The 14,777-nt window shown below is 33.2% G+C and overlaps 1 protein-coding gene across 1 annotated transcript in view; it reads left to right on the forward strand.

Moving 5' to 3' along the window:
- Nucleotides 1-1,570: 1,570 nt before the first annotated feature.
- Nucleotides 1,571-14,777, forward strand: part of LOC111044863 (fatty acyl-CoA reductase wat) — a 42,790-nt gene continuing 29,583 nt past the window's right edge. The window contains exon 1 of the mRNA XM_022330103.2: nucleotides 1,571-1,811. The gene's annotated coding sequence lies outside the window, so the exon portion shown is untranslated. The remainder of the gene's footprint in view (nucleotides 1,812-14,777) is intronic.

The raw sequence follows: 14,777 nt of genomic DNA on the forward strand, positions 1-14,777 counted from the left end.
TTAACTCGATTATGAACACTTTTAGTACAGTTCTTGAAACTGATTGGATATTCGGTTGTATTGTAACTGAGCTAAGCAATTAACCGAAATCAGGAAAACATTGTTCATTTGATACATTTCAGTGCAGTCTTAGCTATACAGAGTGTTGCTTGTAACTGAATGAATTATTAACAGAAAATTTATACATGAAATACAAATTTATTTCAGTACTCTTCAAAATCGTAAAAGTCTAGAACAATTTTCGCACAAATATGAATCAATGATTTGAAAAAAAACAATACAAGTATACCTTTAGAGCATTCAATGTTTCTGATAAAATTACATTGATTTTCTTATGTGATATTGAATAAGTAAAGTTTTTTACCAATAATTTGGAGTATTTTTTGCGTAGGTGAACTCTTCAAGGTGTGAGTCATTCCTTCTTCCAATTGAATGAGAAAATCGTTCTTGGGCACCAAGTTATTCTTCAAACTAAATGAAATAAAAAAGCAAATAATGTTGATCTAAAAAACCTTAGTGCGTAAAACCTTATAGACGTATTAAAGTAATTTGGCTAATTTCATGAAGCTTCATTCCGTCTAAAATTCTCACGGAATCGACAGTAGCAATCAAAGTAGTATCCAATAAATTCAGTAGTATCCAATCAAAAATCAACGATCTAAGATCAAAGATTCTTCTTTTATTATTGTCAATTTTGCTCGATCATGGAGAGGTCCAATATTCCACAATATCTGCCGATTTTATAGAAAATTAAATTAAATCAAATCAAATTTTATCCACCAATTAACAACAGTTTTACATGAAAATGAATAAATAATTGGTAGTTGAATAATTGGCGTGGCTAGAAAAAGAAATCTTGTGCTCTAGCCACGAGTTCAAAACATGCTTTACCTATATTTTAACATGATTTTAGAATTAATACAGCTCTTTATAATATAATCCAGACCAGTACAATACACAGATAGACAAATAAAAATAAAAAATCATATACTTAATATAATATAATTAATCATATATAATATAACCAAGATACTTCAAATATTTTAAAGAGCACTAGAATTTCAAAATAGATTCGTGGAAATTAAATTAAATCATACAATGTCAACAGCAATCAAGCAGCACAAGCTACCTGAGTACAGTAGGCATATTTCTATTACGATGCAATAGACTCATCTCAATCAAGGAGACGTAGCATCTTGCTACAGACCCACAGATTACATGAAAAATGGGAATAGGTCAATGGAATCATGAATTTAAAGCAAATGTTTCAGAGAGAAATGATTTTTCTATAGATAATCTTCCTTGAAAGTGCAGGTTATTGTTCTGTTGATTGATAACAAAAAGTCAATTACTCTTGAAAAGTGAAGGCTCGGAATATAGTGCTAGTAAAGGAAGTGGAGTTCTTGATGAGAGGGGAGGAGAGTGATTGTGAGGGGAATAGTGTGACAGTTTGGTTGAGAGAGAGAGTATGTGTGTGTGACAAGATAGAGAGTGAGTGAGAGAGGATGAGGGGGGAGAGAGAGTAGACGAGACTTCTGGTGAGGGTGAACAAGGACCACCAACTATTGGAGATCTCAACTTTTCCTATCTCAGTTCTGCTCATTCCGCGTCAAACGCTCGAAGCGCGACTATCACAGGATACCTACTCCGGCTCACGAGTTATTTCAGCATTCGAAAAAGTTCTGTCAATCTAGTCTCGTGGTTGTTACCCAATCAAGTGTCGTGTTTCGGATTGTAAAGTTCATCCATCGTCATCTGGCATCAGTTCTTCTTTAGAAGTTTCCTGTTGTCTACAAGAACGTTTCTATCAGGTAAAGTTTTTTTCATGAAATTGTCGAAAATTTAGACATTAATTTAGAAGACAGATACGTTTCTGTTGTGAGAAATCAGTTTCGAGGAAACTGGCTTTCATGTTCAAGTTCTTTATTAAGCTGACAAAGTTTCAAATATATTTTTATCAATGTATTTATATTTCAAATTCAAATTTATTTCACATACATTTACAAAAATCAAAACTAAGTTCAGCCTTACAATACAATTCAATAAGAAATTAATAATAAACGGTATGTGAAAAACCACTGGCATAAGAGGAATCTTGTTTGCCAGTGGGAGTAGGAAAAAGATAAGATTATCTTTATTCAAAGTCATATATTAATGTTATGCCTTTATATCATATTATAAGATATTTTATTTTTATATTATTGTCATTCATTTGAATAGTTTCATATTTGATGTAAATTCAATTTCAATTCACTCCGATTCGAACTGATTGGCAGATTGCATTATTGCGTTTATGATATGATTAGTAATATTCGTTCGAAGAATGTCATTTCATTCAGGTATACGAACTCATTACACATCCACATTACAAATACGACTCTATAAGTAAAGGATTTCCAATTAATTTGATTTTATATTACATAGTTTATGAAATATGAATTGAAAACTTGCAATATATCCCTGATATGATTAATATTTCTGATTTGAATTATAGATCTGATTAGAATGGAGTCAACTAGAATGTAAGTGAAATTCAGATTTCGTAAGCTCTACAGATTGAGTTGAAGTATGACTCTGGATTAAATTGAATCTTGTTTCTCACTTTGATTACGGTTTCAACTCCATTCAATCTGCTGTTACACAATAGATCATGGATTATATACATGAAATAATTCAATTCCATTCCTTATTCAGTCTCCTACAGAATACTAGAGCTTAGATTTGAAGAAAAAACTATAAATGAAGTGGACTATGATTAATATAATGTGGAGATCTGACACATTTTCGATCTATCTGCCAACGAAAGCCATAGACATTAATTTAATGAATCATTGGAAAATCAGTGGCATAAATGATCATAAACTTACTGAAAATTTGGAGGACAATTTGGAGTACAATTCATCTGTATTTTTTGTATAATATGAATCGAGGTCTGACACATTTTCGATCTCTTTACCAACAAAAGCCATAAAAGGTAATTCAATGAATCATTGGAAAATCAGTGGAATGAATAGAAACAAACTGATAATTCTACAAGATAAATTGGAGGACAATTCATCTGTATTCCTGTATAATATGAATCTTGACCTCTGTCTATGCTTCTAAATCGACTAAATAGCTCGATTCTCAAAACTCTCAATCGAGTAGTGCAGGATACCCACAGAAAGTAGTAGGATTGATTCAGTTTTCCAGCAGAAAAACCAAATAACATTATAAAACAATCTTCGCTCAGTACTGATTCAATCTTGATCGGTTCTTGAAATCTATCAATTCACTAATTTGAAACTTCAAATGAAGTAGTTGCTTGAAATTAGTCATTTAAGATTCATGGCAAATAATTACTCACTAATCAGGAGCATTAGTAACAACAGTTTCAATCTAGAGTTTGTTCAATTCAAATGCAAGCGGAGAAATACTTTGTCCCAAAGGTCATGAAAAATTCATAAATATTCATCACTGCGGCAGTGCAAGGAACATTTTTCTCATTGATTATCATGACATTCAACTGTCATTTAATCATGGTTGAATCTTATAGACGTGCAAATAGGAACTTTTATTTGAGAGGATCAACATTTCCAACAATTTCACACTGAAAGATTCAGATCTATGGAAAGGAGTTTTCCATTACAAACAATTAACGTAAGCTTTAAATTCCTCCTTGAACATCTGAAATGAATTCCCATCATCTACCAGTTAGACAGGAGAGTCTACGGGTTAATTTGTTGTGTGTCTCTAAACGTTTCGCGTCCTTGACGTAGGCCAAGATTTTTGTTCCTGTATCCGACCACTTTGGCTCAGCCGCAGCCGGTTTCAGTTCAGGTTCCGATTACAAAAACAAATCTCAATACTTATTCTGATCACGGAAATGTTATTCCAGTGCTTGAGCCTATTTTGCGGCTGAAGATGCCTCTAGTTACTCTAATCTAATTCTGTATGTTTTGTAGTTTTCCAATCAAGAATTTCGAATTCCATTGCCATTTCAATAATTGTGATGTTGCTGATCTGTTTCTTTATAGATTGGGTGACAGGTAATAAAGGATTGGTTCTTGCAATTCTTGATGAGACTGAATAGAGGTTGAATAGATGGTTGAGTAGATGATTGAATAGATGGTTTAATAGGTGGTTGAATAGATCGTTGAATAGTATATGGTTGAATAGATGGTTGATATAATAAATGGTGGGGATGTTCTGGTTGGAACTATGTATTGGTGACTTTTGTTGCATCGTTTACTAGATAAAAAAAAGAGAAACTGAGAAAAAAAGATCTATGCCATGATCCAATAAGGGCTACGAAAACAAAGGATTCAAGAAGGATCACGTTTGTAAGAGAATTTTCAATATAATGTAATCAAATAAGATTGAATATGAGACACACTCAACTATTTGTAACTGACAAACACATATTACACACAAAGATATTTTCAATGTATTCTTCATAAACTAGTACAAAAAGTATTATATCATTATGATCGGCAGGTAGACAAATATAACGTCATTCCAATCCAGTCATCGTAATCATGAGGAGCTTCACATGCGTGTTGATTATCATCAACTCAACCCATTATATCTGAATGAAGCATACTCCGCAACTTAAGGCGTCCTTCTACAATTATATCATTCCGATTCACATCAAGCTGTATACACTAGAATTAGAAAGCACGAGTTAAACCAACAATGAGAAAAATAAGGCATTGTTCTCATTCACGAGGATAAAAGGAGTAATAGATGAACGTTTTATTGTCTATTTTATTGGTTAAAGTGATAGAGATGTGTTCATTACAAAGTCATTCTAGCTTCTGTGAGCCATACTGTTCTCTAAAGTAGATTCTAATTTTATGACCAACATTAGGCAATGTAGAGGTGTTAAGGTAACATGCATGGGTTGCATCCTCACTTCTATGTATTGATGTTTTGTCAATTACAGCACCAAACTTGTGTAGATAATGGGCAATTGAGAATCCGTTCAACTTGTCATTGAGGATCTGTAATTAATTGTTTAATCTTCAGACTAATTAATAAATTCAAGAATGTGTGAAATAGTAATGCTGAGTACCATTCCAAATTTCAAAATTCGCTTTCTGCTTAAGGGCCAAGCCACATGAGGCATTTTTCAGTAGGATAGGAAGCTCTCCGATTGGCTGGTTGGGTTGGCGTTAGGGAATCAGCTGATAATAAACCAATCGGGGAGCTTCCTGCTCTGCCAACTCGTCTGAATAATGCCTGTTAGAGCTTGGCCCTTCAAGCAGAAAGCAAATGATAATTTTGGAATGGTACTATTAATTATTATCGTTAGTCGTCGTTTCAATCTTGTTGAATAATTTCTAGTGAATTGAATGTTATTATCAATAGAACAGTAGCTAATACAACAATAATAAGCACAATTTGGAGGCGCAATGACTCAATAACAGAGCTTTGATAATCCAATATTATGAAACTCATTATTCACCTTCAGTGATTTCCATTTTGGAAATTTCCATTCATATTGTCCTTAAAAAGATATAACAATAGAATAATCCTTTTTCTATTATTAATTGAGGTATTATACATTATTATAAAGGTGTTTGTCTATTCATCAATATTCTGGTCTACAATTTTAGTAGGCCTATATGAATTGGAAATAGACTATCGGTTGGTAAACATTATTTCATGTCTTCTTTCGATCGTTATCATATTGGTAACCGAATTCTGTTCAACGCCTGCTCATTACTCATCAAATTCTTATAAACTTAGATTATCTGAAAATTTTCAATACTTGTAGTATGTTCCACAGTTACAGTTAGTAACTTTATATAGTAACTGTAGTTTAATCTAGCTGTTTGAGATACGGAGGTGTGGATATAGGCTACAAATTCCAAAAAGTGTTCATTTTCAAAATATCGAAGCATTTTTACCTTGTCAAGATCCTAGAAATACCTCTCCTCTATAATTTAATAAAAAATTATAAGAGAAAATAAATGTTTCAACTTGAACTTGTGTTTATCTAGACTGAACACTCTTCCCAACCTCAAACTCCAAACCTGGAAGCTCGATTATATTCCCAGTTGAAAAACTTGCTTTCCAGTGACGTAAATGAACAAGATGTGGCCGTAATATATACTTGTATTCCAACTTGACCAGAAACCAGTTTCAATACATATACCTACTGATTTTAACGATGAAGCCTCATTCTTTCTTTTGCATAATGGCGCTTTATTTGTATGTTTGACGAATGTGACGACAATTATTTAAAGAAAAAAGACAATTTGAACTCAAGCTTGATCTAGTGAACTTGTATAGTGAGCCTGATTGGAATGTATACGAGTTTGCGATTACAGGTTCATAAGATGTGAAGTGAAGAATATGTGAAGCATGTGATTGAGTTAAACAGCGGAAAATTGTTGTTATATCCTTGGTAGGCTTGATAATAATCAGGAAAAGGGTGATGATTACAACGATTTGGTTTTTTTATTCATTCATTGTAAATGCAACTAGTGATAATTATATGATAAAAAACTTTGGCTACCAGATCATAGTTCATGAAACTAATAAGCGTGAACGTTTTATAAATCGTATTGTTCCCGATTTAGTCGTTCTTATGCGTAGAGGCTTGTACAAGAGAGTAGTGCATTTTCCACTAACGTACTTTGAAAACCCATCTCTCGACTCTTGTATAATATCTATTTGGAGTTGAACAATCCTGGAATGATCTTTCAGAGATGGTAGAAAGAAGATTAGTACAGTAATCATACTATCAGGGTCACTGAACTCAAACATACTAGGAAGCTAATGTCACTTATAGGCTAAAAACTCATCTCCTATATTATACATCTCAAGGAATGATACTTGAACGATTTTACATTCCGCCACTTGCCTCTCGATAGCATTGTAGTGTCTATATAATACTGTATCATGATAATATTGTAACATGCATGAATACGGTACCACAGAAAAGTTTCACTTTATCAATGTCGAATCAATGAGAGTGAATTTTATGTCTTGGAACGTTTCGTTACGATGAATCTACACAATTCAAATTACCTATGAAACATAAACATGTTCTGGTGCATGAATTTTTAGTCATGAAACCATGCTCTGTTCCACTCAAATTGATGAAGAAACACTCAATTAGTTAATTAGACTGTGAATACTGAACATGAGCAGTCATGTCTTATTATATTTCCATCTTTCATTGAGTTATTTGTTTTAGTCTGCTTCATTTTACAAGTTTTATGAGCTATTTTACAAGTTTTATCGGAGTTCGATCTTCGATATCAATTATTATTAATGATAATTTTCCACACTTCACAGTTCTATCATATACCGGTGTTTTATGATCGAAATTATTAGTTAATCAATATTATAATTGAATTTAGTGCGGTATAAGATGAATGTAACAGCTCTTTCACCTAATAATATGAGGGAAAGAATATGAAAATTGAAGTGATTCAAGGCAATTTGAAATAACTTTTACTATGACTAACAATATTTTTTTGAGAAGTAATTCAAGAATAATGATGAAACGATGTAAAATAGTCAGGAGTGAGATCATTTTTATATAAAATTCATCTGTCTTTCTTTTTTGAGATCCCCCCAAAATTCGTTATGGAAGTTTGAGACCGCACCCCATGCCAAGAGTTTCAATGCTGCAGCCCCTTTCCTTTTGACACCCCTGGTATAATCTCATATGAGATGAGGTTGTTTTCTATTCATTGACCGCGTCAATAAGGAGCCACCAACCAATGAAACCAGATCGTGACAATGTTCATTTTACTTTTATTACCACAACTGCATGTAACTATTTACGTAGATAGCATAACACGTCTGGTTGCTCTAGGCCTTCTGACAGCCAATGTTATATAAATTCACTTTCTTTAACCGGAAGAAAACTTTCTATGATGTATATTACCTATATCGAATACAGTATACCTATACGCAATAATAGGAGTAAACTAATATTTCAGATTTCTAGAGGTGGATGGTTCAAGGTCAACTGGTTTTTACCGTGGGCCTAATCAAAGGTGGCGCTGAAAATTGACTATTTATTATATAATTGCAGGTGTCCTGAAAGTGGGCTATTAAATATATATAGTCTTCCGAAAGATGGATCAACCGATAAAAACGCAATATTTATCTGGCCAAACATATGTTCAAAGAACGTTCGACACATTAGATCTATTGATCAATCAATCTATTTGAATCAAATCAATTTATTTTCAGAGAAATACAATATAAATTAAAGGTTCATTGATTAATAATTCATGTATCAAAGATACCCTATACAACACTGCAGGTTTGTTCGTACGGGGGAGTTTGATGGTATAGTAATTATCTCTCATTATTATCCAGCAAAACCATGATATTTATTATTTGGTATCTTAATCAAATTCATTTCATAACAGTCATAGAGGGTATGAATATGTCAAAGATCATAACACTGTAGGCTGTGTCATACGGCAAAAGAATTTATTTCGTGTATTGCGGTGCAGGTTCCCGGCAATTTCCACTCATTAGAATGGCCTTGAGGAAAAGGAATTGGGGAAGAATGCATTACATTCTTCTTTCACAATAGAGTCCTTCCGACGTTCCGTAGGTACATTAAAAATTTATCTTTGTTAATGCTTTGATAGTATCTTATAAAACCATTCTTAAATCGTAGTTGTGCTGTTATTGAATAATTCAAAATCAACTAATAATTTGTGATATTTTTTAGATATGAATGTAAAATTGATCTAAGATGCTGCTAGAATTTGAACAGTCTACGAACTCCTCAAATACAAATAGTACTGTATTGCAGCAAGAGTGTCTCATGCATGGGTCCAACTTTCTCTCAAAGTAAATTGACTGTTAACACAGTGAGGTCTGAAGATGTTTATTGAAGAGGTTATTGCAGATGTTTATTCGGCCACTGCAGTAGTCAAATCATGTCACATCAAGAGGAGTCATTCTTTGTTCGATCTCACTAATGGAGCGATAATTTCGAAATGTGCATCAGTAGGCCTAGTACGAGTATTTACACCGTGATTTGTGGAGGTGCTTGTACTGAAGATGTATAGTCAAGCAGCGATGTAATATTTATTTGGAACTTCGTAGTTTCTCAAGCTTCATCAATATTTCATCAAGTCAATCGATCAAATCCATCAAGTTCAATCGCTTTTCCATCAAATATGGGTAAGGTAATTGGAAATTGACAATTCATCATTTGAATTTTTCACTGCTGTCCTTTTTAGTTCAAATTTGAAATAAATATGATTGAATTGTTTCAATAAGCTCATTGGAGTAGAATGAAATGGACCATTCAAAACTTACGAACAGGTTAAAGAATAAAAGTACAAAGAATACCCTCACCTTTCACTAAGAAACTACCCAGCATTTTGGAATATGCGAACTCCATCTCCTACATATTAAAAATAATGATCCTTACCTCATGCAATGTTAAACCAGAACAACACAGGTATTTTTACAAAGTCTACCTAATTATTTTTGCTCTCTAGAAAGAGAAACCAGAGGAACATAAATTATTAGAAGGGGAGGAAGAATAATCAGACGAGTAACATACAGTTCTCAGTTCTCTTTTTCCAATGATAAAAACTATCAATTTCGAACTCCTTGCTAAAGTTTCTACTACTCACTCATCCAGTATCTACTTACACATCCAATCATACTTCTTGTACATTTTGTAACAAAGGCGACATTTCACAGTTGAATATTTCAATATGGTAGTATATGTAATTGGATATCAACCAATTATTTCTGGTCCTGTACATGAAATTGAGAATTTAAATTGAATAAATACTAGAGGCACAATTTTTTCCGGTTATGAGCCAAGCTATCAATTCTAACACAAGACATAATATATGGCCCAGCAAAGACGAATAGTTAATGTCCGTATCGAATTATATGATATTAATGTACAGGTACTTCTTAGTTGAGATTTTTTGTTGAGTATAACAATGGGGCTGTTCTCCTATCTCTGGTATAACGTTTGGTAGCAATATTGCATAATTAGTTTCATAATTTTCACAAATATATACCATTGTCTATCGATATAAAACATACTTTTGAATCCACCTGAATCAAAATTTGAAGGAATTGAATCCTGTCATCATATATATCGATTACTCCTTTTCGTTTGACCTTGAGTTTCTTATTTCAGTGAGTTGAGCACTGTACAGTAGACCCTGAGGGAGTTCAACAATTTCAGCTGTTCGATGTTGGAAATTTAATTCCCTCTCGGCATCATACAAATAGGAATCCAATCCTGGCTGATATTCGTTTTTAAATTGGAATTGAAGACGATTGTTTCATAATATGCATTGACAGGTTTTTCTCATCTTACGTCAGAAACTCACAAACACAAAGACACACGCAAGTAGGTTTTTGGGTGAAATGAATGGACAAGAATATGTAGCAAAGTATGATCGGGAGTGTACGCAAGTGGGGTGTGGCTAGGATCCACCTGTAACTGGAGAATACTTGCAAACTCGGTCAGATCATGCAAACTAAATAATTTGTTGGTTATAATATCAAAGTTTGGGAGTGGATGCGTACAAAGATGTAGCAGATCTACAAGAACCAAGAACTATGATTCTTTGGAAATTGTAGTTAATCTGAAAAATAGGACAATGGGACAAATGGACAATAGGACGAAAAAGCCAATGATGAGAAGTGAAAACATTGTATTTGATGTGTCTCGTGTAATAATAGACCTAATGATATTTTTCATTCCATGTTTAATATTTTCTTATATTTCTATGATTCATTGAAGATTCAAGTTGAATATCCAAATGTGAGAGTTATTCGACAGTTATAAGTAACCTAGGTTTATAATTTGAAAATTAAATTCAACGTATTTCACAAAACTGTTAAAGATCAATCGAATGCTCTGTATGCAATGAATGATTCACATAATGTGGCGTGTCTCGGCCAACGACATAGCCTGATAGGGCAACAATCGGCCAATCATATTGCTTCACTGACACTAGACGATCTCCAAGCTTTCAGTTTACCAGAGATTGAACATGATGGAACAACGGAAACTAGTTTCACAGAAATGTTTCAATCAGTGAGTTGCTGGAGATTGTACAATTTCTAGTCGTTTCATTCAATGTTGAATGTTGTTGATATTAAATTCAAATTGAATAATATCCATCAAATAATAAATAAGACATCGATCAGAACTTCTTTTGAGTTTTCGAAAAGTCGAATGTATTGTAGAGTTTAGTGTAGAAATGAAAATCAGATTGAGTTTCCTATCATAAACCATCTCGATACTATGAAAATTTTTGATCAATCGGCAATCCATTTCAGACTCATATCTCCAAATACTGATTTTCCCCAATATTTCTCATCGGATCAAAGATCCGAAGCTAATCAGGAAGCTAATCCTCAAATTGACTATTACAATTCCAATTTCCGATTCCATCTGGAACCGTATACTTTTCTCACAGTTGAAATGTAAAAACTATATCAGAGTGATTGTCTAAGCTTATCTTCTAATGAAAAACTGGCGAGCTTTATTTTCACGGACAGTTGAAAATTACATCTTGTCTCTCAAGCAACCAACTTCCTTGTTCTGAGAGAGAGAATATATAAACAAGAAATAGAAAACCAGACTGGTTAGCTAGGCTGCACTTAAGCACGTATTATAATCGTAATTATTCAAATTGAGAATGACGTTTCCAAGTTGAAATGTCTTGATGTTTATTATTGGATGGGAAAAAACGGAAGTACCCACTCTGACGAACAGTTGAACATTCTATTTGTGCATAGAACATATTTAGGTAACTTATGTTCATTATGTAGATGACATGGGCGTGCTTAATTTATACGAAACGTACCAGTTATACGAGTACAAGTTGAATTCTTCCATGGCTTTCCGGTCTAGAGGTCAAATCAACCACTACTCCACTAGTAAGATATCAATAAACTTATAATAATCTCCACTTCCTTCTTCTCTCAGTAGCTGAAATACCGTCCAAGTTTTGTTTATACGCATGATATTAAAATAATATTCCAGAGTACGATAAGATATGTATACTTATATACATATAGTTGAAATGATGTTTCTGAGACATTATTTGAAAATGTTTTCTGTCTCTTTTGTTTGAATTTTGAGAGCAGAATAAGCTGATTTACCGTAATCACTTCTCATGCTTTGTCACGCCGCCATTATTATAACTTCCGCGTTCTCGCTCATACTCTGGGTGAGAAACAGCTATGACAGAAAGAACATCCTTCCCCTAATTATTGTTATAATCTGTTTATTCTATTGAACAGATTCTCTGATCTGTATTAATTGATCGATTAATATAAATCCTATTAAAAAAAAGCTTTACATGCTAGGAATTCAAGTAAAAAAGTTTATTGTAGAATGCCTCAATCATTCTTAAATAATAATAATTGTTATTACCTATGTAAAAAATGAAATCGTGGTGTCATTTTTATGTTTTGGGCTGGTCATCTGTGTTGAAAATTCATAACTATTATTATTGAATTAAATATCAGGTTAATGAGTTATTTTGAATGAGAGAAAGAGAGAGAATGTGATTGATTGATTAATTAATTGCCTTTATTAGGGCGGAGTTAGGACTCCTGGTACTCTCTACCACACTACCCTTTACAATAAGAGAGAGGGAGAGAGAAAACATCCTCAGTGAGATGAGGTGATTGAGGAAGAATAGATGAAGGAAGGATCTTCTCCTTCGAACTCAAAACTTTTTCATAGTGGAAAGAACAGGATAGTCAAAGCTAAACGATTATTACAGGTTTATTCAGCTGTACTGCATATTATTACCTCTAAACTAACATTTCCACTGTCATTAACAATAATAAGTCTTGTCTGATCAAGAGTCCATTTGACGTCAATATTCTGTAACTTCTCAGGAGCCTGGATTGGAAGATTCCTTTCTTGTATCACAGTGCATTGATTCTTATATGGAATTTATATCATTGATAGCCTTCAGCTCAGTGATTATGCAAAATTATTTTCTCAACGAATGCCTACTCCCAATGCAAGTACTTCATGAAACTGAAGACGTACCTATTTAGTATTGAATACTGAACGTTTGTAAACGTTTGTGTTGTATAGAGTTGAAAAGTTTCTCTCATTTTCATCTTCCTATTTCTCATTTTCTCATCATGTAATTCAGTGTATGAAAGCTCACATGATCCCGTTAACGGGTTAATATTAATTATATCAACATTATTATAATTTTCTCATCATTAAAGCTTACACATGTTTGAACTCATTCAATCAAGTCTTTTTCGAGTCTATTCAATCGATTCTGTTGAATTATTTCATGAAGATGTAATTCTTAATAAACGAACAAACAAACAAACATAATAATGGCTTTCAATTATTATTGGTAACCTGTATCGTCTGTAGCTAACTATATATGAAAAGAGGGAGGATATTTGAATTAATTTTATATTGTTGAAAGATGTAAATGGAATACTTGTACAGAAATAACCTAAATTTTTTATCATTTCACAGAACTTTGAAAATTCTTAAAAATGGCGTGATCAATAATTTATCTAGTGTGACAAGAACTACTTTACCTCAAACACCTTTAAATAGATAGGATATAGAACACAGAGTTACTCAACTCTACTGACGAAATGTAGGCTAAACGACAGGTAGATGATGCATGTTAAACGTAGAATTTCCTGAAACTAGGATATTCTTCATTGCAATTGTCCTGCAGGCACATTACTTTCTATAATTGGCTTCTTTCGAAACTTTTAAACTGAATGACTACCGCGAATGCATGGAATATGGAGTGATTTTAGCTCATAACTGGTACGAAAAAGTTTCGGAACTAGTTTGAAACAAGATGCTTTTATAACACTCGAATCTCGAGTAAAACTTATCTACTGTATTCTTGCCGTTTTTGAGAGGGTCTAAAAATTGCATTTTTCTTCATATACCTACTCATTCCTTTCTGGTACAACAGTTGTTCATATTCAAATACTCTGAAAATGGAATTAAAAGTAAGTTCACAGCAATGCTTTGCATAATAACTATCATTTGTGAACAGGTAATTTCCTCTGATGAGAGAACCTATGCTTGAAGCTGGCAAGGTATGGACCTCTTGTTTTAATCCTCTTTTCCCATGCATTCGGGAAATTTATAAGACCCAGAATCTCAATGCATTTTTAATAATAATAATACTGAGGGTGATGCCCTCTTGAGCACTTAGGCTTGTGCGTGGGTAATGAGTGAGAGGGATGATGATGAGAGATGACGACTACTTTTTAGGGACCGACGGCTTATCGTCTCCTCCGAAAGATGTGGTGGTCATATCTATGTGATTGTGCTGTGGTCAAAAACTTTTGCCCCGGTCGAGATTCGAACTCGGGGCTCTTGATTATCGACCAATGTTTTTAATTTGCTGGCAGTCAAATTTTAGGCCTTGGGATCCCTTATAATGTTGGTTCTGTTAATTGTTAATGTTAATTATTTATATCCAGCAGGCAACCTTCATTCCGATAAATGAGTTTATTAGAGCTTAATTGGTTTTTGAGTGATTAACTAGGATTTGTTGTAATTAGTCTACAACCTTTATGGTCATTGTAAGTTAATCATAACATGGGACAATTATTATGATCATGCTTTAAGGATCAAGTCAAGAATGATTCAGTCAACCATTGTGTGAAATTCACATCGTTACAGGAATAAAATGCAGGAAAGAAAATTCAGTATCATTAGAATAATAATAATAACTCTATGAATGACAACTCTCATTCAGAAAATGAAAGTACGTTGTACTTCAGAAGAGAAATTCATCAGATCAATTAAT

The sequence above is a fragment of the Nilaparvata lugens genome, chromosome 8 (genome assembly GCF_014356525.2).
Source record: "Nilaparvata lugens isolate BPH chromosome 8, ASM1435652v1, whole genome shotgun sequence".
NCBI lineage: Eukaryota > Metazoa > Arthropoda > Insecta > Hemiptera > Delphacidae > Nilaparvata > Nilaparvata lugens.